The 24,119-nt window shown below is 48.2% G+C and overlaps 1 long non-coding RNA gene across 2 annotated transcripts in view; it reads left to right on the forward strand.

The window, feature by feature from the left end:
• LOC125703966 (uncharacterized) overlaps window positions 1-24,067 on the forward strand; it is a 38,606-nt gene extending 14,539 nt beyond the window's left edge. Inside the window, exons 1-5 of one of the 2 annotated variants that reach the window (XR_007380999.1) lie at window positions 8,615-10,114; window positions 13,883-14,064; window positions 16,976-17,220; window positions 20,678-20,901; window positions 21,760-24,067. This is a non-coding gene — a long non-coding RNA (uncharacterized LOC125703966). Of the gene's footprint in view, window positions 1-8,614; window positions 10,115-13,882; window positions 14,065-16,975; window positions 17,221-20,677; window positions 20,902-21,759 lie in introns of those variants that run through there. The other variant, XR_007381000.1, reaches the window with a different exon arrangement.
• The last annotated feature ends 52 nt before the right edge of the window (window positions 24,068-24,119 follow it).

Raw genomic sequence — 24,119 nt, forward strand, 5'->3', positions numbered from 1 at the left:
ATAGAGCTGCGGCTGGAAGGATGGGGTAAAGCAGCACTGCCTCCAGCTCTGTCTGAGCATCTTGCAGGTCTTGTGTGGGAACACGGAGGTTGAGCATCACCGTGATGTGCGTGACTGTGTGTGTTCATCTGAAGAGTGAGAGGAGAAGGTAACAGGCAGCATCGCTCACTGGTCTGGCTTTCAGAGGAGCTGCAACACAAGTTCTGCCAACACCATGGCCATGCCCTGAAGAAGATGCTTCCTATGCTAGCTGTACCAGGCTCAGCAGCTAAAATGAAGGTGTAGTGTAAAATCAAGCTCCTATAATGAAGTTGTACAGCTTGGAAGCTTTACCTCTACTGTACCACATGGTCAGCAGTTGTACTGATATGTGAGGCACAACTGAGCTAGTTCTATTTTCCTGACTGTGCTGCTTTGGTAAACGTGTATTTCTTCCCTTTTATCCCAGAGAGTTCTGCAAGGCTCGTAGTCTAATTCTGTGATAGTCCCAAAAGCCCCGGTTTCATATTGCCATGTGGCAAAACGTAAGCTGTATGTGCCACCAAGTAGAGGCATGGTCTCATGGGATGTGCTGGAAACATGGCTGAGCATTGCTGGAGTGAAGATGTGCATGGAAGCAATAGTATGCCATTTCTTTTCTCTCCTCATTCTTCTAAATTCATACCTGTCCTCAGCAGAAGGGCTGAGCACAGCCTGGCTTGGACAGATGATTCCAACCCGCATGTGTAATGTCACCAGCACCTCTGTGTGAAAGCCTCTTGCTGTTCCTGAGGCCTGAAATTTATTGTTACTCTCACCTGCTAAGCCTGCTTGACTCTTGCAGGCCTGCTGATGCCTGTGGGTGATGACCTTCATCCTCTAGCTCTTCCCTCCCTGCCGTCTGCATGCTTTCATGAGACGATGTTGTGTTGGTCTCAGGATGCCAGAAGGCAGCATGCTGCTCTTTCTTATTAGAATCATAGAATCCTTAGAGTTAAAAGGGACCTCTGAAGGCTGTCTAGTCTAACTCCCCTGCAATGAATGGGGACACCATGGCTAGATCAGGTTGTCCAGGGCCTCATCCAGCCTCACCTTGAAAGTCTCCAGGGATGGGGCATCAAACAGATGGCTATCAACCTATGGCTGCTAATAAGTTGTCTGAAGTTTCTATGTTGACCACTCACCAGAGGGGGAATTGAACAGTAACAGTACTAAAGTTCTTCTTTTAGGGGACTGATATTATTGATAGCAGTGACCGAAACCTGGGAAATACGCTTGCACAACATCTGGCAATGTAGGCTGAACCAGATTGAAGATTACAGTGGTTGTTTGGCGAAGGAATAATGGCTGTTCTCCTTCAGGTATGGACAACTTTGCAGGCCTCTGCAGTCTGGAGTGCTCACCAGACCTTCTCACTTCTCAATTCACTTAAACTGGGTTCTCTTTCTGAGAAGCTGGAAGTTACATAGGCCCCTCTCCTGTGAATGAGTAGTTTGAAATTGTTTCCTTCAGTGTTCATTACTTGCACTTGTCTATACTAGTATGTAATGGACTTGTGCTGCAGAAGACTCACAGCTGGATGTGACAGAACCAGATGTTCACACCCTAGGCCAGGCACAGCTGTTTCCCTGTAGCTGGCAAGGGATGCTGAACAAGTAAATGCAGAGACAGCAAGACTGAAAAAAAAAATCTAAGGTAATCAGGCTGAATATGCCTGGAGATTTAGGCCGTCTGGAAGATTGCCAGAGGGCTATTTATTTTGATGTCTACACCTGCTGAATGGGAATGCTTTGTGTGAGCTCAAAGCTTTAAGCGATACTCTATCTCTCCCTTTTTCAGCACTTTACTCCCTCCAGCAGAGTTGCTCGCTTGATAAATTGAGCTTTGCAACTCTTTTTTTTTCCCTTTTCAAGACCAAAAAAAAAAAAAAGCTCAAACACCTAAAACTGATCTTGTTTCTTGGCTATTAGTGAGGGTGGAAGGAAAGCACTGCAATGCTGGGGAACAGAAAGGGAATGCAGTCAGTAAACTGCCACTTGTAGGGTTAAAGTCTGTAGGCAGTGTCATCTGTAAGATATTGCAATTTTCACTGCCCAATTTGTAGAGAGTTGGGAGCAAAATTCTCACAAGCTTCCTACCTGCTGCCTTGTGCACGTCCACTCCTTCATGGGCTCGGTGCAACAGATTTATCCCTCAGTGCCCCATCTGGCTCAGCCCTGCTGGCACACAGCCCTGTCCTTCCAGGCAACCTGTGCCTGCCTTGCTGTCATCTTGAAAGCTCTTAGGATTGTTTTCTTTCACAAAAAGGTTTTGTGTTGATAGCGGTGATGAGTGCGCTCCTACAGTGACAAACATTTCATCAGGAAGATTTCTCAGGGCCGAGGCAGTATTTTTGGAGAAAGTGAGAACAGGAACATCAAAAATTGAAAGAGTGCTGTCTTAGAATTATCTGAAGAGTAGAGTTCTCTGAAAACAAGTAGGAAAAAAGGTGGCTCCCTCCACATCCCTGTGCTTCTGTAAAATAAAGGAAAACATCTCACATGTGAGAGGGCAGTTACCTTAAAGTGTGATGCCCACTGCTGCTATAATAATCTCTTCTTAACATGCAGAAATCTGTCCTGTGTTTGATTTTTACCTGTATACTCCTGGTCGTTTTTCTAATGCATTCAGCTTTATTCTCTGAGCAATATTCCACTCACAGGCTTGCTGCAGCCATTAGCAACACAGATTTTGCCATCTCCCCATCATATGCAGCTGCACTGATGATAATTGTGCCCACTGCTGTCAGTGCCATTCCGTGTTCTCAGATGTGCAGCAAACAAGCATTTTCTTTTTTTTTTGCTCATGCGGGTGAGTTCTTCAAATGCTATTATTGTCCCAAAGGCAACAGGAAATTCAGTGGATTATCTGAAAATGTGCCATAGTTCTCCCTCAATGTCTTCACCTTTGCCAAAGGATGCAGTGGATTTCCTAACCTCATTTTTATGGAGTATTTCTTTCTTAACCCAATCTGGAAAGTGGAGAAAGTGATGTGTTGTTATGCTTTGCAAGAGAGAGAAGGAATTGCTTTTATTTCTGTCATTCGTTTGGATTCCATTAGCAGACAGGTGAGCACAGAGACTACTTAGGTTGACACCCTTGAAGGACACCAGATTCTAAAACAAATAAAAGAAGATCTACTGTGTGTTATAAGCAATAATCATTAATTAAAAGCCTTGTTAAAGCATTGCCGAAGAGTACTTCAGAAGAAAAGTAGTTATACTGCATTTCATGGTTAATTCAATGTCAATTAGCTGATTGTTAACTTCCCTCCAGCTAAATCTTGTTCAGTGCAGAGAAGAGAAATCAAAAGCATTCTAGCTTTAACAAGCCTAGTGTTTCAATCATTCATCTCTGGCCGCGGGCTCAAAATCAATGTCAACAGACGTTTCATTGCAATTTTATCAGCCATTTCTGCATGTCACCGTTTTCTTGGCTGCCCTGATTGTCCCTGAAAACCGCCTGTGAGAATCGGAAGGTCGGACAGGCAGCGTTTGCTCCCCTTCGCTGGTGGGTTCCTTGTACTCAATGATCGCTGCTGGTGTCCGGCGGGCTCCCCTCGTTCCTTTCCCGCCCGGTGCAGCGCTCAGCACCGCTCCGTTCAGCACCACGGACAGCGCCGGGCCGCGCCGTCCTGCGGGGAAAGGCTGAGGATCGTAGAATGGTTTGGGTTGGAAGCGACCCCAAGGATCCCCAAATTCCAACCCCCTGCTACAGGCAGAACCACCAACCTCCACATTTCAGACCAGACCAGGCTGCCCAGGGCCCCATCCAACCCGGCCTTGAACACCTCCAGGAATGGGGCATCCACAGCCTCTCTGGGCAGCTGTTCCAGCTCCTCACCACTCTCTCTGTAAAGAATTTCCTGGCTCTAATCTAAACCTTCCCTCCTTGAGCTGGGTTCAGCCCGCAGGAGGCTCCAGGGAGACCTCATAGCAGCCTTATGGTACCGAGAGGAGGGCTACGGGTACAGTGCGGAGGGACTTTATCAGACAGTGTAGCAATAGGACAGGGGATGACTAAAAGAGATCAGATTTAGATCGTTTGTCAGGAAGAAATTCTTACCCAATTCTTTATGTTGCTGCACAGAGAAGCGTAGGCGCCCCATCCCTGCAGGGCTCCTGGGCTCTGGGCAGCCTGAGCTGGTGGGAGGGGGGAACAACCCACAGCAGGGGTGGGGTTGGGGGCATTTAAGGTCCCTTCCAAACAAGCCATTCTGTGATCCTGTGAAATACGTGCCTGCATTGTTCTTAGAAAAATGTTGCCAAAAATAACAGACGACCCTATAACATTTATAAGACATCACACGTTCCCATTTGCTTCATAATGACAACACTAATTGTGAGATTGGTTTCTGCGAAGAGTATCAAGAGCTAAACTGAAGCCTGAAGTCAGCTGCTGGTGGTGTCTGGGACTTGTCAGGCTGTTGTAGGACTTGAATTGATAACAGGCTGTTTTCCACCTGAAATCACAGAGCATCTGACTGCTGCACTCATACTACGAGCAATGTAGCGTGGCATGTTACACACAGGAATGACACACAGGTGGAATTTCATGCTTCTTGCTGATTCCAGACCTGGTCCATAGTGCTTTAGCTTCATTCCTGTCTACAGCAGCACAGGCAAATAGATCCACAACAATGTTTCTCATCTGCTAAGACTGATGGGGTGATTGCTTCATCACAGCAATCATTGTGTAGGGATTAGAAGTCTACGGCGTTGTCAGCTTTTTCTTGTACAGCAATGGTGTTTTATACCTATACAGTTACATATCTATGTATATATGTATGGTATAAGGCAACTAACTTTCTGGAAGCTTAAAATAATACAGGATGCAGTCGCTGTAGGCAGAGTAGCTGTCCTCACAGGATTTTTTAAGGTTTGCTTTACCATTTCGGATGCTGCTTTCCAGGAGGAGCAAACAGTTAGCATTTGACTTGGAGCTATCTGTATCACTGCATCTCTGCCTTCAGTCTGTGAGGTAGAATTCTTTCTGGCTTTTTGCATTACACTTTTCCTCATTTAAATTCCGCCTGACAAACCTGCTGTTGTGAAACCCACAGTATGAGATTCAGTAGCACTGCCTGATCTGCTTAAAAAAGCCATAATTGACAAAAACAGTTTGTATCAGAGTGAGTCACTTATGGTCCAGTTGCCACAACTTTTATTTCTTCATTCATTATCAGTCATGACTAATGTTAGACAGGATGCTCCTGGGTATGTGGATCTCTATGATACACATAGCACACAGAATCAGTTAATTTTAACAAGAAATATGTATAGATTGCCAGAAATAGCATTTATCTCTTATATTTAGCTCTTATGCACCTTTTTTCTTAAGCTCATGGACAACACTGTAGGTTTCAGTTTTAGTTGTGTGATGAATTTACAGAGTAAATCTTAGCAGCATTATGGTGTAGATGCTCAAATATGTGGGTGTGGGATTACCACGCTTGAAATGATCTCTAATTTATATTGACAGGGACCTGCTTTTCAGTGCCATTGTAGATAAGGCTTTAGACTTTAGATTAATTTATAACTCACAGTGACCAAAGCTAATGAATGCTGTATTCCAGTTACTCTTGCCCCACTGGTTCTGTCTGTATCTCTGTCAATAGTTTTTATCATAGGAACCAGGAGCCATGAATGAAAAGCTGTGTCATACTAACGTGCTGCTCATTAATACACTGAATTAATGTGAATTTGTAAGAAGGAGAAACCTTTATCTTCCCATCCTTATTAAAACTGAGGAATCTTTTCTATCACTCAGTGATTCATTCTGTTCCCCTGTCTTCGTGTTCAGCTTGAAGCCATCATCACACATCCACCGTGCCACCTCGCGGAAGGCTGAAGATTGGGCTGACCTACACACAGCTGTAGAAATCCATGTCAGAAAGCGTGGCAGATTTAACCTGAAAAGAAAAAAGAAAGAAAGAAAGAAATTATTGGCCCTGCAGGGTAGAATATACATAGACTCAGTGTGTCTTTATGTATTCCGTTTGCACTTTTGAAGGAACTGATTCACCTTTGGGGTCTGTGGCCTTCTGCCTGCTTGCATGGCTCCTGATGGGAAGAGAGGAGTCACCGCCGTTACCCTTAACACTTGAGTTGGTTCTTCAGCCATTATCCCCATTCACCTTGGATAAAATGACTTCGAGAAAGGATGTGATCTAAATCTGCTGGCCAAGGTGAAGAGAAACTTGGCATCTGTCCAGGCAGCATTTGGTCAATGTTGCTACCAAGGTAAATGGGAGCCAAGCCAGCAAAGCAGAGGTGATTTCCAGCCTCGGAGTTGTTTGTTAACACCAGATAAAAGGCCTGTAGATCAGGAAGAAGTTTTAGGAGTTTGCTGCCTGACAACAGGCCCACTTGGTTGCTCCAGTTTGTGTCTTCTAGTTTACTAGATCTCCTCTTAGATGGTGTTGTCCTTTCTTCTCATGTTAGGACTGGAATTAAGCACTTGCCATGAGACTTCAGGAGCAAGGCAGCTTTATGGCTTCAGAATGGAGAATATGTACATCTGTGTACCAATGTCTGACCCTAGAGTCAAGGAGGACTGCAGAATGGGAATAGGAGAGAGACTTCCGATTGCTTCTGTTCCATAAAAGTCTTTTATAATGGAAATTTTGTTTTAAAATACAAAAAGTAGAGAAGACTTCACCTGTATACAGCTCATCTTAAATCTCTAAGCTAATGCATGATATACAATACTATGGAATAGAATGAAAGCAAGGCATCTGGCTTTCCAAAGGATCTATTCAGCTGGAGCAGATTTCTTGCAGACTACAAGAAGTTCATCTCCGTGGTGGCATTCCCTTCACACCACCCATCATCTCAGCTGTTGGTTCTGGCCCTTCCATTAGTATTTACAGTGGTGGGGGAGGTGGGAGATGAACTGGAGGTGAACCAGAGGTTGCAATTTCCTACTTAGATTAAAAAAAGATGCGTGACATGGCCCCTCTCTTGGAAAACATGAGTGCACATTAGTGAGGTTGTAGCAGCAGCAATAATGGGGCAGGATTGACAGGTAGGAATGGCTTAAGGAGGCAAAGCTTGGGGGGGGGGAGGGTGGAAGGGGGAGAATATGATTTGATCAGATATCACTGTTGTTTTTTCTCATTGTGAAACACTGCTGTTCACTGGGCCGTTTTACAGATATTCCTTGGCTGGAGCAGTGTAGTACCTTCACTGGATCCTGCAATCCTATGATGCTGCTCATGTTTTTTTCTCAGATCTGTTTTCCAGTGCTGCATCACAGTTCACACCGTGGCTGTGAGTTCTTTGTCAGAAGGATGCGCTGCTGGCGTTGGTGGAGTTGTGCAGAACCTTGCAGGGTGAGAAATGGCCAGCTGGGGTCTGTAATGCCAGTAGAAGCAGCAATAACCAGCAAAGGTGCACAGGTTTCACTGTTGGGGTTCTGTTTCTTCTTGCTTCTGTCTCAGAGACAGCTGCAGTCAAGACTTTCCAAGAGCTTATGCTAAGGAAAAGCTCAAAGTGCTGCAGTGCAAAACCTGAGCATCAGCAGGCTGGAAGTCAGCATGGTTTGGTTCAGGAAGATGCCAGTCCTGCTGCTCTCAATGGAGCCAGCAGTTCGCCCTGAACTTGCTATTGCTTCCACCTGTCTGCAGGCAGGTGTCTGTATCTCAGTACAAGTGAATCAGAATGAGTGTTTGTTTTCCTGGCAGGAACTTTAAAAAACGAAGAACAGATCTCCAGTGGAAAGACATTCATGTGAGCTGACAAGAGCCATCTTCTCCTTTGAGGTTCTGAGAAGTGGTGTTTTCAGTGCAGGAAGGCAGCTCCTGTCCCCCAGGATCTCAGGGCTACAGAAACAACAGCCGACTTCTTCCCAGCCTAAATTAGCTGAAGGTGGAGAGAATAAAACACTGTGGGGAAAATGTTGAGAGAAACAAAAAGAGGAAGAAAAAAATAAAAATGAGCAGAATAAACCTGAAACTTTTTAGAACAATATATTCTCCCATTCGGATTTTCCAATTTCTGGGACTACTAGACTAAAAAATAAGTGTCTTTTCCTATTAAGAAAATTGCTTTCACATTCCTGCAATGAACGGAGTTTTGTTTCTAATGATGGAAGAAGTTGAGTGCAGCTGCTGAGGAGCTGGAGTGGGGATCCGACTATCAATGCGTCACCAGCTAAATGTGATTTGAGATGCAGTTTGCTTTGCTGTATCTCAGATCTCAGAGCTAAACCACAAACTGTACATGACACAACTAAATTAATATTTAAAAATAATTACTTGCTGCCTGAAGGTAAACAGAAAAAGGGTAAATAATTGATAGCATTGGGACTGCCACACTGTAAGTCTGCTGAGCGTTTATGATGTGCTGCGAAGGTTCAAAGGGATTGCTCGTCTGCTGCCTCTGAAGGAGGGTTTTTGCTAATCATTCCAGGGCTTGTTTTGTCAGCCAGCAATGTTTTCAGAGTTTGAAGCACTGGAATAGAATGCCAGCTTAATTTAGGCGATTCTCTAACTTAATTTACCAACTTTCCTTCCAAGATTTGCATTGTAAATGATAAGGTGATTTTCATACATATGACTTTTTTTTTTTTTTTTTTAAATCCCATCAACATCTGAAGGGAATTTTCATGTGGTCTGCTGCCAAGAATGCAGAGCAGGAGCGTTTACATAACATGCCACCCCTGTGACAGTGCCCATCCAGCAGAGCTGGGTGATCCCAAGCAGTTGGCTTCACCTGTATCCTTCTAGCACCAGGACAGCCAGCTTTCCAAGTGGCCAATGACCATAAAGAGTGTCCAGTGGTTTAAAATTTGCTTATTTTGCCTGCAGACAGAAATGTTCTTGCTCTGATTATTGCATTGACAGTTGAAGAAGCATTCCAAAGAGGACTTCACATTTTTCCGACCTGCAGTGTATTTAAGCAAGGTGCCATACGCCCCTATGGTGGCACTGATCATCAGATGACTTATTTCTTTAAAAGAAAAAAAAAAGCAGATGCTAGGATCGTCAGCGATGCCAGCTGGGCCATGTGATCACATGCTTCTTGATGTTATCAGCAATACAGATTGTGCTGGGTGTGGGGATGGGAACATGGGCTCTTCTCTTTTGTGCCCCATCAGACCTACAGGGCTGCAGGAACTTCAGTGCCTGGCATTGCGTCACACTCTGGTGCTTGAAAATGCAATCTAAGCTCTCTTTTTTTTCAACACAAAACCAGTCCAACGCCATGCTAAGGTGTACAGACGTGTCACTGGAAGACGTGCAGTCATTCTTCCATGCTACCGAACAGCAGCACAAGTTGAAGTGGAATTCACGAGAGGTGTTCTCCAGCTGATACAGGTCTGGAAGTGAACAGTAAGAATGTTTAAATAGAAAGTTAGAAAGCACAGTTTGCAAGGAGGGACTGATAAAAGTGTGTTTGTGTTTTGTTTGGTCTCGAGGAGGCAAATAGGCTACAGCAGAGCTGCTGCCACACAAGTAAAATGGTGCAGCAAGGAGGAGAGAAAGCTCTGTTCTCCCACACTCTTCTTATAATGGCTTAAACTGGGCCCTGGAGAGTCAGGGGAAAAAATAGGAAATCCTTCTGATGGTAGAGGTAGGTCACTGCCGGAGCAGATGGCTGGGGGGCTGTGGAGTTTCTGTCACCACAGATTAACAACAAGTCAAACAAAAATTGTCTGTAAGGGAAGAATTGCAGAGTCCTGTGGTCCTGTCTCCCTGCCAGACCGGGGCTAAATCATTGAGACAGGAGGAAGCTGGGCTCTGAGACTCCTACAGCACACGTGGCTCTATGTGCATCCGCTCAGTGTTTGTGCAGAATGTGTTGTGGGGGTGTGAGGTGGCCAGTTCTCTCATTTCTGAACTAAGGTTATGGTATGTGGGTATTCCTGTGCGCCCTAGCTGCAAATGTCCTGGCTGACCTGAGGATCTCCACTCCCATTTGTAAAATAATGGCATTTCTTCTCTTCTGAAACCACGAGGATGGCACTGAAGATGTGGAATAGAGACTCAGAAGGCAGAAGATGTGGTCCTGTGTGAGCTCCCTTCCAGGATCCCTTCCAGCCTCAGCCCCGCAGTGCTTCTGCTCACCAAGAGGCAGCTTTTATTCCATCACAGGTAGGAAAGGGAACTCCTTTAAGTGCTTGGATTTCCCAGTGCAAGAGAAGGCAAAGCAAAAAAAAGTCTGCTCTGAACTCCAACATTCAGGTCACCCCCTCCTCCCTCCTCCCCACACCCAAAGACCACACACTCGCACCTCCAGGCGTGCACGTCTTCTGCCAGCGCAGAGGAGGTTACCAATCCCATCACAGGGCTGGTTATCTTTCAAAGGAAAAAGTCCTAAAAGAAACCCTGCGAGTTCAGTGGCACAGCCCCTCCTGCGCCACGGAGCAGGGCTGTGCTGTGCAGGGGAAGCTTTGCTCTGGGGGAAGCTTTCCTAGGAAGAAGAAGCTGGAGGAGAGTAATTGTTGTTAACAGGTTTCTTGCTTAAAGGGAAGGTGAAGCATTGGAGCAGGATGGACATCCCTGGCCAGTGTGGGAATTGTGGGGGAAACATCACTGTTTCTTATCTTTCAGAAAGGAGTTTCATGCTGTTTGCAGGCGTGTTTTGTCAGACTCGCCTCTGTGTTGTGTCTCCAGCCTGAGGAACTGCAAAGCAGGCCTCTGTGAAGGCTGGTGTGAAGTGGCACAAGGCAGAGCTGCACCCAGTGGCAGTGATGCTGCTGGGCAGAGCCCATGAGGTGCTGCAGCTCTGCTGCTCCCCTTGAGAGCCACAGCTCTGGGACAAGGCGCTCGTTAGCGTGGTCAACTTTCCTGGCTGATGGCTGTGGAAGAAAGCAGCTAATGAGGTGCTCAGAGCTGCTGCTGGGCTGAAGCAGAGCTGTCTGCTTTCCCAGGAGGTGCCCGAGCAAGGTCTGCATTTCAAACACCCGTAGCACATATGGCAGACAGCGCTTGGCAGGCACTGCACCAGCTCCAACTTCCCCAGGTGCCAGGATTACTGCTTATCTTCAGCACCTAATGCATTTTACCTCCCACATGGGTAGACCCCTCCCACTACTGCTGTTGTGCTGTGTCTTACAGGGTGCTGTAAGCATGGAGAAGCTCACTGGGAAAGAGACATAAGAGCTCTGCTTGGAAAGGAATGCACAGAGCATTGGCTTTCTTAAAATGGCCCCATTTCATTAGAGTGGTTTTGGACAAAAGTAAGATCTCTTTGAAAAGCTACTGGGTTGACCTATGCAATGGTTTGTCTTTAACCAGGAATTGGCTTTTCTACAAACAGGGAACGGTATTGCTAATGCAGGCTTGGTTTGACAGGGGGACTTGTGCTGGGGTAGGATTTTGGTGCATTATGAGGCTGGTGGTGTAGAAAGGACAGCAACAAAAATAACACGTGAACGTCGGTCGGATCAGAACCTGCAGGCTCTCACCTTGAGGAGAGCACAGAGGCTCTCCAGGGTGCAGCAATGAAGGCAGCCCAGGTTATGCTGGGGAGGGAGCGCAGTAATAGATGCAGTGAGGAGATTTTGCTGGTGAAATACCCACTTGAGAACCGCTCATGAGTAGAAGAAAAATGGATCTGAGGTCTTGCCACCTGAATTCCTTCCTCTACCTCGGTAGGTTATCAGCATGAAAACAGGAAATGAATTGGACACCATTAATAAAACATGAAGCCTCCGTGTTCAGGCTGTGTGCTCTGCTGTCGGAGTGTAGAAGGCACTGTGAGAAGGAAACAGAGGAGTCAAACCCACAAGTTCATTTACTTTTTAACTGCACAGCAAACTTTGGCTCAGAGTTGGAGCTGAACCTTTCTTTTTTTTTCCCCTTGAAATTATAGAAAAGCTTTTAAACCTTCATACAGAAGTGCTGAAGGATTGTTGCTGAGCTGTGAGCGTTCTCTGAACGTGGAAAATTTTCCTAGCAGATCTCACAATCATTAGGTATTGCCAATGGTATTTTTAACTCAAAAATGGCTTTCACAATGATGCCAGTTTTTAGACCTTGGTTTCGTGCATCTGCTTTTGGAGCCGTTTGTGTGGTGCAGTTTCTTCTCTCTGTGATGATCCCCTTTTTTCTTTTTGTAAATTGCTTATATTTGTGAATTTAGGAGCATCCTAAGACGTGTACCTTGCTGTATTTTAGGGACTTGCTTTGCTGGAGGGGTTTACTTGTCTCATCAAAATGTGTTTCTACCAATCAAAAAGGATTAGTTTCAAAGAATAGACTGAAAGACCCACCAGCACCAGCACTCTTTCTCTCTGTATTTTCAGACCATCTCATGAAAGCTTATGGTCACACCAGTTTGCAACCCGAGGATGAGAACTAGCAAAGCAGTTATGAAAAAGCCATGGGAACAAAAGCAGAAGACCCGGTTCAGCCAGAGACAGAGGCCTTCTGCAGCTCTCATAAAGGCTTGTTTTGCTCTCTGGGGGAGTTTAATTGCAAAATGTTTAGCATAGGTGAATCATAAGGAGCCTAACCATAGGAAGAGGTTAACCACAGTTGTAGGAAGGATTCATCTGAGGCTGCAGCAAACAAGTTCTTGGTGGGAAGAAACCAGAGGGCTCCTCAGCTGTGGACAGGCTTGTTCCTGAAACTCAAAGGGGGAGTTGGGCATCCAGGGCAGGAGTCCTCTTCCTGACCTGAGATAGGGCATAGCCAAGCATGAGGTCAGGTGCAGAGACAAGGGGTTGATTGCTAGCAGGGCTTTTGTCAGGCTGCTGTGGCTGCAACCACTGCTCATCTCCCACAGGAGGCATTACGATCAGCCACAGCTGTGCTGGGGATTAACAGGGCTTCCATGGCTTTGAACAAGCTGGTGGGTTCTCTCCTTAAATGTGGGAGATCTGCCTCGTGGGTCCTGTTGGGACCAAGGGGCTCTACTCTCATAAAGACGTTACGCTGGGTCCAAATTCCTTCAGGGATTTCTCATTGGAAAGAACCTGTTTGCTAGAATCTGAAATGCAAAAGTGAAACCTCAGCCTGGCTGAGTAACATAGACAGAGAAAATCCCCATCCAGCAGAGCTACAGACTCAGTGTCATAATTCACCTCAATTAGCCATGATTTTCTTGGCTGCCATCTACAAGTTTGACGATAGGAAATTGGATTTGACTCATTACAAGACAAAGGGGCAGTTTGGTGAACGTACAATTTCAGCCAAAATCATTAGTCAACCAGCAGAGCAAAATTGCCTTTCTGTTGAAGTTTACGTTACCGTTTGGTTACTTGTTTTTCTCTCTGGCTCGAACCACAGCAATCACAGCCAAGTTCTAATTCTCAGCTGTTTGAAGGTATTCAGCCAGGCTGACAATTCATAGGACAACACTCAAAGTCTTAGCAAGGTTCGGTCTAATTACACAGAAGGGTCTGTATTAATCTGTAATATTAAAATCACCACGCAATCAATGCACGTGCTAAAGAACGGATGTTATTTTGGTTGGAAGTGTCAAAATGCTTGTAGAAAAATTCTGATCCTTCAGAATGACAATCTAAATAAAAAAAATAAAAAACCCACCCATGTCAAAACCATTCTTTTCCCTTGGAATGCTTTGACAGAAAATGCCCATCTGCAGTGCTCCCATGCAGCTGCTGGTCCTGGTGGCACCTGAAGGCAACTTGAGATGGTTGAGTTTCCCCCTCAAGGTGCTGAATCTGAAACACGTGCTTGTGGAGGTCTTTAATGGGATGGAGGTGGCTGAGCATCATTTATTGAGTGTTCAGTACTGGAGTAGGAGCAGGATTTGCTGAACTCAGATTAGAATACAGCAGCACTCGGTCCTTGCGCAGGTACATTTCCCCAGAGAGATATTGGTAGAAATGGCCCTCACTATTCCTTTAAAGTGTTTCTGACCACCACATTCTGTTCTTTTTGATATAACAGAATGCTAAATGCCCAGATGGTTCCTGCTGACAGTGGTGCTGCTGGTAGATTACTGCTGCCCATCCATTCTCCAGGCACTGCACACCCAGGGCCACTGGGAACAGCAAGGCTGTGAGACCACCAGGTCCTTCTGCTGCCATCATCATTGCACCTCTCCTGCTCACGCTGCACCTGCTTTCCTTGTAAGTGCATCCTGAAATTGAGTTTCCCAGCTCCTCCCTGCAGGATTCTGCTCTATGCCAGTTGTTCTTTACGCTACGATTATTTTTTCTGTGTCTGGTGTAAACTTCTCCTTCCTTAGCTTCAGGTCAGTGCTTCTCATCTGGTGTCCCTCCCTCTCCTCACCCAGCTGCTCGTTCACATTAACTGCACGATAATTAGAGACTGATCCTGTCCCCTGAGCCTCTGCTTCCCCAGACTGTGTCTCCAATCCTGCCCTCCCGCAGCAAACCCCACTGAGATCCACAGCTTTGGCACATGTCCATTTGGGGCTGCTCCTGCTTTTCTATCTAGTTCTCAGCACACAGGTCTTTGATATTATAATGCAGGAATGGCAGGAGACCCTGGTTAAGCAAAAACAGAACCGGCCCTCCCTCCCTCCCTCCCTCCCTCTGGGGGTTACGGGTTATTAACAGAGCTTTCTTTGCTCAGCTGAGCACCATGGAGCTGCCAGGTCTCTGCCCGCATTCCTGTCTCACAGCTTCAGAATTCTCACCCTATTAAAAAAAGGCAGAAACGAGGCAGCTCCTGCAGCTCCCTGTCCTGCTGTGGTCACTGGTCTGAAGGCAGTGGTTTGTGACGTCCCACTGCCCACCTCTGCTGGGTTCCCCATGAGTCAGCTCTGCTGAGGAATAGAAATGAGTTCTGTCATTGGCACCATCAGTGTCTTGAACGAGGGGGTCGTTTGGGCTCGTTAGGCTCAGCTTATTTTTAAGAAATCCCTGTTCCTTGGCTGCTGTTAGGCCTGATTCTCAGGGGCTTCAAGCTCGTTATTCCTCTGTGCTGTCTGGTTGAATGGTTCATAGTTGCAGGCTTCTCCCTTTCCTGGTCATCTCAAGTGAAGTTGCTTTGTGTTCCCGCTGCCAGAGGTTCTCACATGGGTGCTGGGTGTTCCTGTGCTGACCCCCCCACTATGCCATCCTCTCTGGATGCTTTTCTGGTCCCACAGACAGAGAGAACAGCTCTGGGACGCTCCTCAACCCCACAGTGGGGACACAAAGCAGTGGCAGTGCCAGGTAAAGGGCTTGATGCTTACAAACCAGCTCTTGTTGGTTTGGGATCTTTCCATTTGAAGGCTTCTGGCACGTGAAGAGCCCTCCCCTGAGTTTTTCATCCCCTTTCAAGCTGCTGCAATAAACCCACGAACCTCTCTTTCATTTGGCTCCACCGATGCTGTCTGTGGTGGGTCTCCTGCTCTGCACACACGCACGCCCTGAGGCCTGGACTGAGCATCCCGATCCCACCTTGTGATGCCCCGTGTGCAGCTGGCAGCAGCAGCCCAACCCTGAGAGCTGTGTCATGTATGCAACCTGCCCTGCTGCTGACGTGAGGGCTCTGTGCAACACCTGGCATCTGCCTGCAGTGAAACAAACCGTTCAGCAAAGCTCGAGTGCGCATTTTGCATTGCTCACGGTGTGCAAACTGGGCACAGTCCAACGCTTCCACCTCTGCCATAACCCAGGGAGGAAATCCAGGAGGTTGCATCTCACTGAGCAACAGCACCTCTTGTAGCCTGGCTGCCAGCCTGGGGAGGAGGCTGAGCACATCCTGACCCTCACTGTGGCATCTGGGGCTGCACTGCTCTGTGCCAACAACAGTCTGTGCTGAAGAGCTCTTTCCTGCCCAGGGGTGTCCATGGGGCTCAACTCAGGAGGCTGCCAGTGCCCTGGACCAAGCCTGAAAAGCCAAACAAACATTTGGGCTGCTGCTTAAAAACCAGCTCTGTGGAAAGCTCCTATCTGCTGCAGCAAAGCACCCAACTGACAGGAGGAAACAGAACTGCTCATATTTTAGTTTGACACAAATAATCCGGGATACTGGCAAGAAGAAAAACAGCCGCACCTGCTGGCTGTCACCTGGGCATGGTTCTTGGCACAGAGCAGCAAGCTGGGGCTGAGGGTCAGGCTTCAGCCTCTTCCAGACAAGCCAGAAGCAGAAACTATCTGAAGAATCCCACAGACTCACACCCAATGTTCAAGGGCAGCGTTTCTCCCAGCACACACAACCCTGCCCAGGAGGCTAGCAGGGTTGTATTATCTGCAGTTTGAATCTGGACATGAGGAGGCAGGTGCTGCAGCAAACAGGCAGGCACATGAGCAGCTGCAGTCAAAGCAAGAGCAAGCACTCCAGGTCTGCACACTCAGCACATTGCATCCCGTCCCAGCAGAGATGGGGTTGTGGAGTGAGACAGGGAGCAACCGGGGGTGCGTCGCAGAGCTGCTGCCAAGTGGAGAGCACAGCAAGGCGAGCGCGTGGGCAGTGGGTTTGGTGAGACTGGAGGACGTGTGGCAGCGCAGCGTGTTGCACCATGGCACCATGCTGCAAAGCAAAGAGAACTCCAGACCGAGTCCTGGCAGTGCCAGGAGCACTCACATGGCAGCCACGGCTTCGGGGTTTGCAGCCCACTGGGGCTTTGCTTGTGCATGGGCATTGCTCTTCCAGAGGGTGTTTCACCAAATGGTTAGAGAGAGGTTTGTAATGTAAATGAAGGCTTCGGGGGTTGCTCTGTCTTCAGAAGGGGCTGAGGCCACAACTGATTAAGCATTGGGTGAGCCAGGGCAGAAGCAGTGCTTGTGTGGGAAGCATTGCCAACACAAATCTCTTAATAGTCTTTGAGTCTCTGCGAGGCCTTAAAATCAATCAGAGGATTAACTAAGCAAAGCTGTCTTTATGATCCATGATCCAGCTTTGTGCAATTGGATCCGGCTTTGCTTGGGCCTCTCTTTGCGGGTGGGCTGTGATGGTGGAGCCCTGCAGGAGATCTGGGAATTGGGCATCTGCAACACGCACAGAAGGGATGCCAGAGAGACACGACACTTTGTCTTCTCCCATCCCTCCCACTGGCTCCTCGTGATCCAGTGTTTCTCTTTACAGAAGCTCACTGAAGAAAAGCCACCGACTGCTCCTGGTGAGATGCCAGCTTTGTGTGGCTGCTGGGACGCCTTCTGCCAGGGGTGCATCACACCTTCCTGTTGTCCTATCCTTCTGGCACCTGGACTTTGGTTTCAGGGCTGGGCTGAAGCCTGGGAGCTGCTGCACCCGTCTGCTGCCACACGCGGTAGGAAGCATCACCTCCTGAGCTGCACTTTGGGGAATTCACCACTGAAGATGCGTCTCTGGTAGGCACATACAAAGGGCTCCTGGTGCATCAGCAGTTGGATGTTAGGAAGTCAGGTTGGATATTAGGAGAAATTTCTTCTCCAAGGAGAGGTGACGCATGGGCTGCCCTGGGAGTAGTGGGTCACTGTCCCTGCAGGTGTTCAGAACCATGGGGATGTGGCACTTGGGGACATGGCCAGTGTGCATGGTGGGGATGGGTTGGGTTTGGGCTGGGAGATCTCACAGGGCTTTTCCAACCTCAGTGATTTTGTGATTCTCTGATTCTATCATGGTCTCTGCTCAAAGCATTTCCCCACTTTTGGGTGTTTGTGTGTTCTTGGTTGCACAAACCACAGCTGATGGCAATCAGGTGAAATTTGTAGAATCATAGAATCATTTGAGTTCACAGAATCACAGAATGAATCACAGAATGGCCAGGGTTGGAAGGGACCTCAAGGATCCTGAATATCCAACCCCCCTTCCACATGCAGGGCCACCAACCTCCCCATTTAAGTTGGAGGGGACCATTGAAGGTCATCTAGAATTGCCATCAAAGCATCTGTAGACCTGGGAAATGAAGTCGGTCCAGGCTATAGCAACACATCCACTCAAGGGGCAGCTCCACAGATTCCTCAGTGAGGCGTAGGATGAAAGGACGGTGGTCTCTGCAATTGTGAGCAGCGTGAAGAAGCCACCCAGAGGTGATGCACTGATTATCTCTGCTTCCCCAAACACCAGGAGGTGGCCTTTTGTGAAACGTTTCCCTTATCTGCCGCGCAACGCCGCGGCTGTCGAAGGCTTCCATGAATTTCAAACAAACAAACTGGACGAAGCTGCGGGAAGGAAAAATAAAACAAACAAAACACCCTAACAGCTATTGAATAACAAACATCACTTCTGCCACTGGAAATCTCTGCAACCTGTCAGAGCAGTGCAGAGCTGCGAGGCGGCATTGCTGGGAGCGCAGTGCTGCTGACAGCCCAGTGCCGGACACAGCTCCTATGGGCATCTGTCTGCTCTTCTGCCCTCTGCCTCTCCTCCCCATCCTTTCACATTCTAGCACTTTTTAAAATGAAACTCACAGATTTGTGTTACAATTATATCCTGCACTGAATATATTTTTGCTTTGAGAAGAGCTGGGACGATTTTATGTGAAGGTGCCTTCTGGCTGCCCAGGAGAGCTCCTCAGACAGCCCTGAGACAGGCTGGCATGTCACATAAACTGCAAGTACGTGCCTCTGAGAGTAGAAGTTTCCCTGGGAAACCTCGGACTCTCCTTGTGTTATGGCCTGATTATCAAACAGCCGATTTACATCTTATTAGGTGTTTCCATCTGTTGATAGAAAAATGCCTGATTGCATAACATTCATTTTGCTCCTGATTGGATTCTCACCGTTGCCAGCAGCACTGGGGCCAGAGCAGCCTGCTGAAATGCCCCGGAGCTGGGGGCACTGGGCTGCTGGAGCTGTGGGCAGCACTCACCTGCACCTGGAGCAGTGTCTGCACACAGCACTGCAGACCCCTCAGGGCTGGCACCCACTGGGCTGCTGCCACCTACTTTTCCAAGTGCATTTTTCCAAGCCTTCACGCAAATCTCCGCTTCTTCATCCGTGCACACGGTTTTATGCAGCTTTGGTGATGCTTGTCTGACAGACAGCCTCTGTCTGCACTGCAGCTGGAGCGCATTGCACAGCTGGAACGTGGCACACAGCTGGAGCTCAGCACACAGCTGGCTGCAAGAGCTGCCACCTGCAGTCACCAAAGAAAAGGAGCAGTGTGGGCAGGGCTGAGCAGGTCGCCGTGTTCCTCTTCGTGCCCATTGCACTTTGCCAGTCTGTGTGTGGATGCTGCGTCTCTGAGGGCTGAACCGAGGAGGCAGCAGTGCCAACAGCAATGCATTTGGAAGCAGATGGTCTTTAGGGACCCTTCCTACCCGAGCCATCTTACGATTTGCTCACTGATAAATATTTGCATCGTCAAAGAGCCCTGAGAAATGTGATTACTCCAAAGCATCCCAGGATGTGTTGCTCTGTGGCAGTCACTGGGAGTCTGTTATCCTTGCACCTCAGAGAGCCTAAAAACTGTATTCAACAGGCGAGTAAAGCCAAATATTTTAATCAGCAAAAAAACAGAAGAGTGTTGAGATGAGTGAAGAGAGGAAGGAAATCCTGGGCTTGGTGCCTGGTTCGTAATCCCTGAACTGTCTCACTGTAGTGCTGTGAAAGCCAGGAGGAATAAGCCTGATACCATAGCATCTTGCCATCAAAAAACTGCATTAATACAGAACTGCAAAGGTAATTAACCAAATCAGACTTGGTCCAGTGCTGAAAAGGATTTCTTCCCCCAGGGATGAGCAGATGTCTCAATCTAATTATACAAGTTATTTAATCAGAACCAGAGGTTGGGTGTCTAATGAAAATATACCTAGCATGGGGGGAGAGGTTGCAGATAGGGAGCAGTGCAGCTAGGGGGGATTGGGGGGGGGGGGGGGGGAGAGAGGCATGACTTTGGGCTGGCAGCACTTCTAGAGCTCTTCTGCCCTGTTTGTGAGCACTACAGGAATGGGAATTTGGAAAAATATCAGTAGTGAGAAGAATACATTCTGGCAAAAGATTGTTTCTGGCATGGAGAGAAAATATTCTGGTAAAAGTTATCAACGCTTCAGGTCTCCCCTTCCCCGGTGCTTCTCCATGCAGCAGGCAATGAATCTTAACCACATACTTTGCCCACTCTGAATGAGTTGTTGTGTTTTCTCTGCTGCATACAGTCAGAAGGGGCCACGCACACGGAGAAGAAGCGCTCAACCATCTCCCAGATCCTTTGTTCTGAAGCATGGAGCATCTGTTTATGGCAACTGAAATGGAGAAACGCTCTGTGGTTGTGTGGTTGTAACACAAATGGGTTGTGATGTGCTGGGAGACCTCAATAAAGAGGGGGAGATGCAGTGAAGGAGCCACTTAGGTTAGTTCAGGTATCAACTCCAGTCTGTAGGAATCTGCTCTGCTGAGACACATTTGCACAGCGTGGTTCCTCTGTGTGGAAATCTGCTCTCAAGCCCTTATGCAAAAGTGGTCAGCCTTTCTATGAGCCCCCACCAACAGTAAAACTGCAAACTGAGTGTGGGTCGGGGCGGTTGCATGGGTTGGGTTGTTTTTTTTTCCTTCCCTGTGAACTTTTATAGCTTTGCAGAGACAACTGAAGCCGAGCTGAGGCACTGAGGCCATTGGAAATCTGACCCTGAATATTAAACAACCTGCCTGCGAGGTCGCACTCAGCCGGGGGATTTAAGCAGTTCTGAATTGCCGAACCGAGGTCCCCTGAAAGAGAATTTACCAGGCAATAAGAAATGGATTGACAGAAAAAGGAATAAAGATGAAATGCGACGTCTGCCGAACCCGTTTTTCCTCATTTCGTCGTATATCCTGGCTTCTTTAACCTCCCTGTTAATGAGAGCTCTTCCACTTTTGTATCCCCCAGGTGCTCGGAGTGCCACTAAACCCTCTTCCCACCCCTGGAAGGACAGACAGACAGACAGCAGTGCATGTCAGCGGACAGAACTGCAGCTGCACGGCTCCTCCTGCAGCCTCAGCGCGGGGTTGGTGGGGTGCTGGGAGCTGCTGCCCTCGGTAAGCGGGATGGGAAGAGGAGGTGACACATCACCGTGCTGTGACTCAGGAGAAAGGCCGAGCCCTGAGGGCCTGGTGAGTGCAGTGGGTGTTTGCTGCCCACAGCGTGGCTCAATTACAGGAGTGACAAGCTGCAGCACAGCTCACAGCCCTGGTAGACAGTTCTGTCAGCAGCCTGAGCGGTGCTGGGCCACTGCCAGCCAACGACTTGCAGCACAAGAAACAAAGCAAAACTTGACTTTGAACTATGCTGCCCTATATCCAGAATGGTTGCATTGGTTGCACGCTGGGTAAATAATGCACTGCTTTCACTGGGGTGCCTATTCTGCACTGAGGACCTGAGCTCTCTACCCGTGAACTAAAAAAGCACAGCTGAGCAGTGCTTTCCTAAGGTTCGCCCACTTGCAGGAGCTGTGATTTGGCCCTTTGTGAATATTTCTCTTCTGGGAATGCAGTTGCGAGCGCTGGGAATGAGCCAAAATCTGTTGTTGCAGATCTGGTCATCAGTATTTCAAAGTCCAATTAATTAAGTCCATTAGGCTTGGAAGGTGAAAGGTGTTGAGTCTTTCTTTATGAGGAGAAGAACGATGAGATCCAAGAGGAAGGGGTGGGTGGTGATGGGATGGCTGGGACCAGGAGGAACGGTCCCTCCAACAATGCCACCCCCAGGGCAGGGACTGCTTAAGGGACAGCACTGGGAGGGAAGAACACCAGCACCCAGTGTGGCCATGCTCCAGGCTGAACTCAAGCATGGAATCACTGCCTCCTCCCATCCACGTCTGTGGAGAGCTTTTTACTGGCGTCAGTGGCAGCAGGATCAGAGTCGAGTCTTAAGGCTCTTCCCCTGGAGCTCACAAGAGTTTAATAGAAAGGAAAAAAAAAAAAAAAAAAAGAGCCTAAGTTGTAATTAATCAGCTTCTGCTTCTCCTGCAGGAAAGAGTTAATGAAGGAAAAGCTTGTCTGGCCAAGGGGCTGGTGTGGCTCCAGGAGAGCCGTGACTCAGAGATGGAGCATCCTGCCAGAGCACCGAGCTCCTCATCCTCAGCTCCTCCTCTCCCAGCACAGCGATGTGAATGTGTTCAGCATCGTGGCTGAGGGTTTGTCCCGTACAGCACCTGCTCTTCCCACTCAGCTCCACACTCTTGGCTTGCGTAAGAAACTCCTTACCTCATAGTCTGTGGGTAGGACCTGGCACATCTGGCTGTATCGTGTCGGTCAGCGGTGCACAGCCCTTGGTCATCTCATTGGGGCTCTCTACAAGACAGGAGAAGGTTAACAGGATGATTTACAAGAGTAAGGAAAAGGACAGGAACAGACGGACTGGGTGAGTTATTCAAAGGTTTGACCAGAGTGTGACCAGCTTGGGCTCAAAACGAAGCGTGGAGCAACGAGATTTGGTGGCAGTGTCACAAAACAGCCCGTGCTCAACGACACACAATCCTCTGTCCCAGGGGCACGTTAATAGTTCTGTATAAAATGGATGTTTTCCTTCTCCTCAGCCCCTTGTCCCCCTGCCCAATGACCAATGAGGGGTCCCACGAAGCACCGACATGAAGGCAGCGGCGGTGCAGCAGAGCAGGGTAGGATGTGTGGTCCTGGCAATAAGTGGAATTACACCGCTTTGAACCCAGGCTGGCAGAGCATAAACATATGGATTAGCACCAACGCAACAGATCAAAACCCAAGGAGGAGGGCTCAAACAAGTCGTAATTTGTAACAACAACAAAACTGCAGGGTTTCATCACTTCAGCTCCCAACCCTCACACCTCAACCTCGCCGCAAGGAAAACAGCTGCCTCCCTTTTCTCTCACATCTGTCCTAAATATCCCGTTGGGGCAGCCAGCCTGGGAAGCACTGCCTGTTGGGTGGAACACCGCTGTCTGGAGCTGTGCGTTGTCAGAGCAATCACTGTGGGGTGGGGACAAGAAAAGGACACAGTGTTCAATGCCGGATCTGTTTGGAGAGTAGAAAACTGTTCCCGTGCAACCCTTCTTTTGCAGCAGCCAGGCTGCAGGGTGCTGCATGCACAGAGCTGCAGGTCCAGCTGCGAGTGTCCCAGCATTGCTGTGCTGTTTGGCTGCAGCTGCTGCTGCATCAGAGGTGACTGCAGATCGACAAGACAGGGCGACAGCACAACTGTAGGCACCTTCATCTGCTGCATGCATAATCCCCGGTGCTGAACCCTCTCCAAACTCATCCCCAGGTCTTATCTTTTCTAAACTGGGTATTTATTCATGTGGTTGTTTTATGTAAACTGCAAAGAGCCTCATTAAATGGAAACCTTCCCTCGTGAGCTTCATTATTAAGGTGGAATGGCACTCAGAACGCGCTGAGCAAAATCCATGAGCTTTGGTGTTACTTGGGGAAGGAATGCTCAGTGCTGGCAGCCCGGGGCTGAGCCCACCTGTCTCCCCCATTCAGGAGCATGCTCTGCTCTGGGATGACGCACTGCAATGGGCACTGTGTGCAGGAAGCTCCCAGGAGAAATCCTGAAGAACAGAATGGGGACCTGGGACCTGCCCTGCCCTAGCAGTCCAGCGCTGGGCCCTTTGGATTCTGGAGAAGGATGGAGCAGCAGTGAGGCTGACCTGGGCTGCAGCTCCAAGCTTGGGGCTGGCTGACATGGAGCTGTGGAAGGGGATGAGGTTTTGCAGCCAAAACTTCCCATTGCTGGAATGCTAGCCAGGTAAATCCCAGTGTTTTTGTGGATCCCTGTTCTCATTTGTGTTATAAATGCTCATGGCAGAATTGACAGCAGAAGACACACACACATGGTTATGGATGCATGCATCAATCTGAGGCTGGAAATGAATTGGGTTGCATGTATTTTCCCTTCCTTAACCCAACTGAACTCAATCCTGCTTTCCCAGGACTGAACACCAACAGGAACCACTGCAAATGAGTTGTTTCCTTTTGGTAGCAGTCACACTTGATGAAGCAGTGTGATATTTGGGGAACAGGCTGAGAGAGCAGAGAGGGACTGGATGCTCTGGCAGCGCCCAATGCATGCTGAGCCCTTTGCTGTCATCACCCCAGTGCCCCACTGGGAGCCGTGCATTGCCTCTGCTGTGTTTGGTGCCTCTCAGCCCCCCCATGCATCTCCAGCTGAAGGACTTGAGAGCTGATAGAGCTTTTTAAAGTGGGGATTATGTAAATGCATATTATGGCGCTTTCATAAACAGGGATTATTTGTCGAATGCTTTCGAGTGCTTCCTTCGCAGCGATTAAGGTCTGTTGTGTAAATAGGAATTTAGTGGCTGCTTAGCCTGAGTTCCATTGGTTCAATAAAAGAT

The sequence above is a fragment of the Lagopus muta genome, chromosome 23, assembly GCF_023343835.1.
Source record: "Lagopus muta isolate bLagMut1 chromosome 23, bLagMut1 primary, whole genome shotgun sequence".
Classification (NCBI taxonomy): Eukaryota; Metazoa; Chordata; class Aves; order Galliformes; family Phasianidae; genus Lagopus; species Lagopus muta.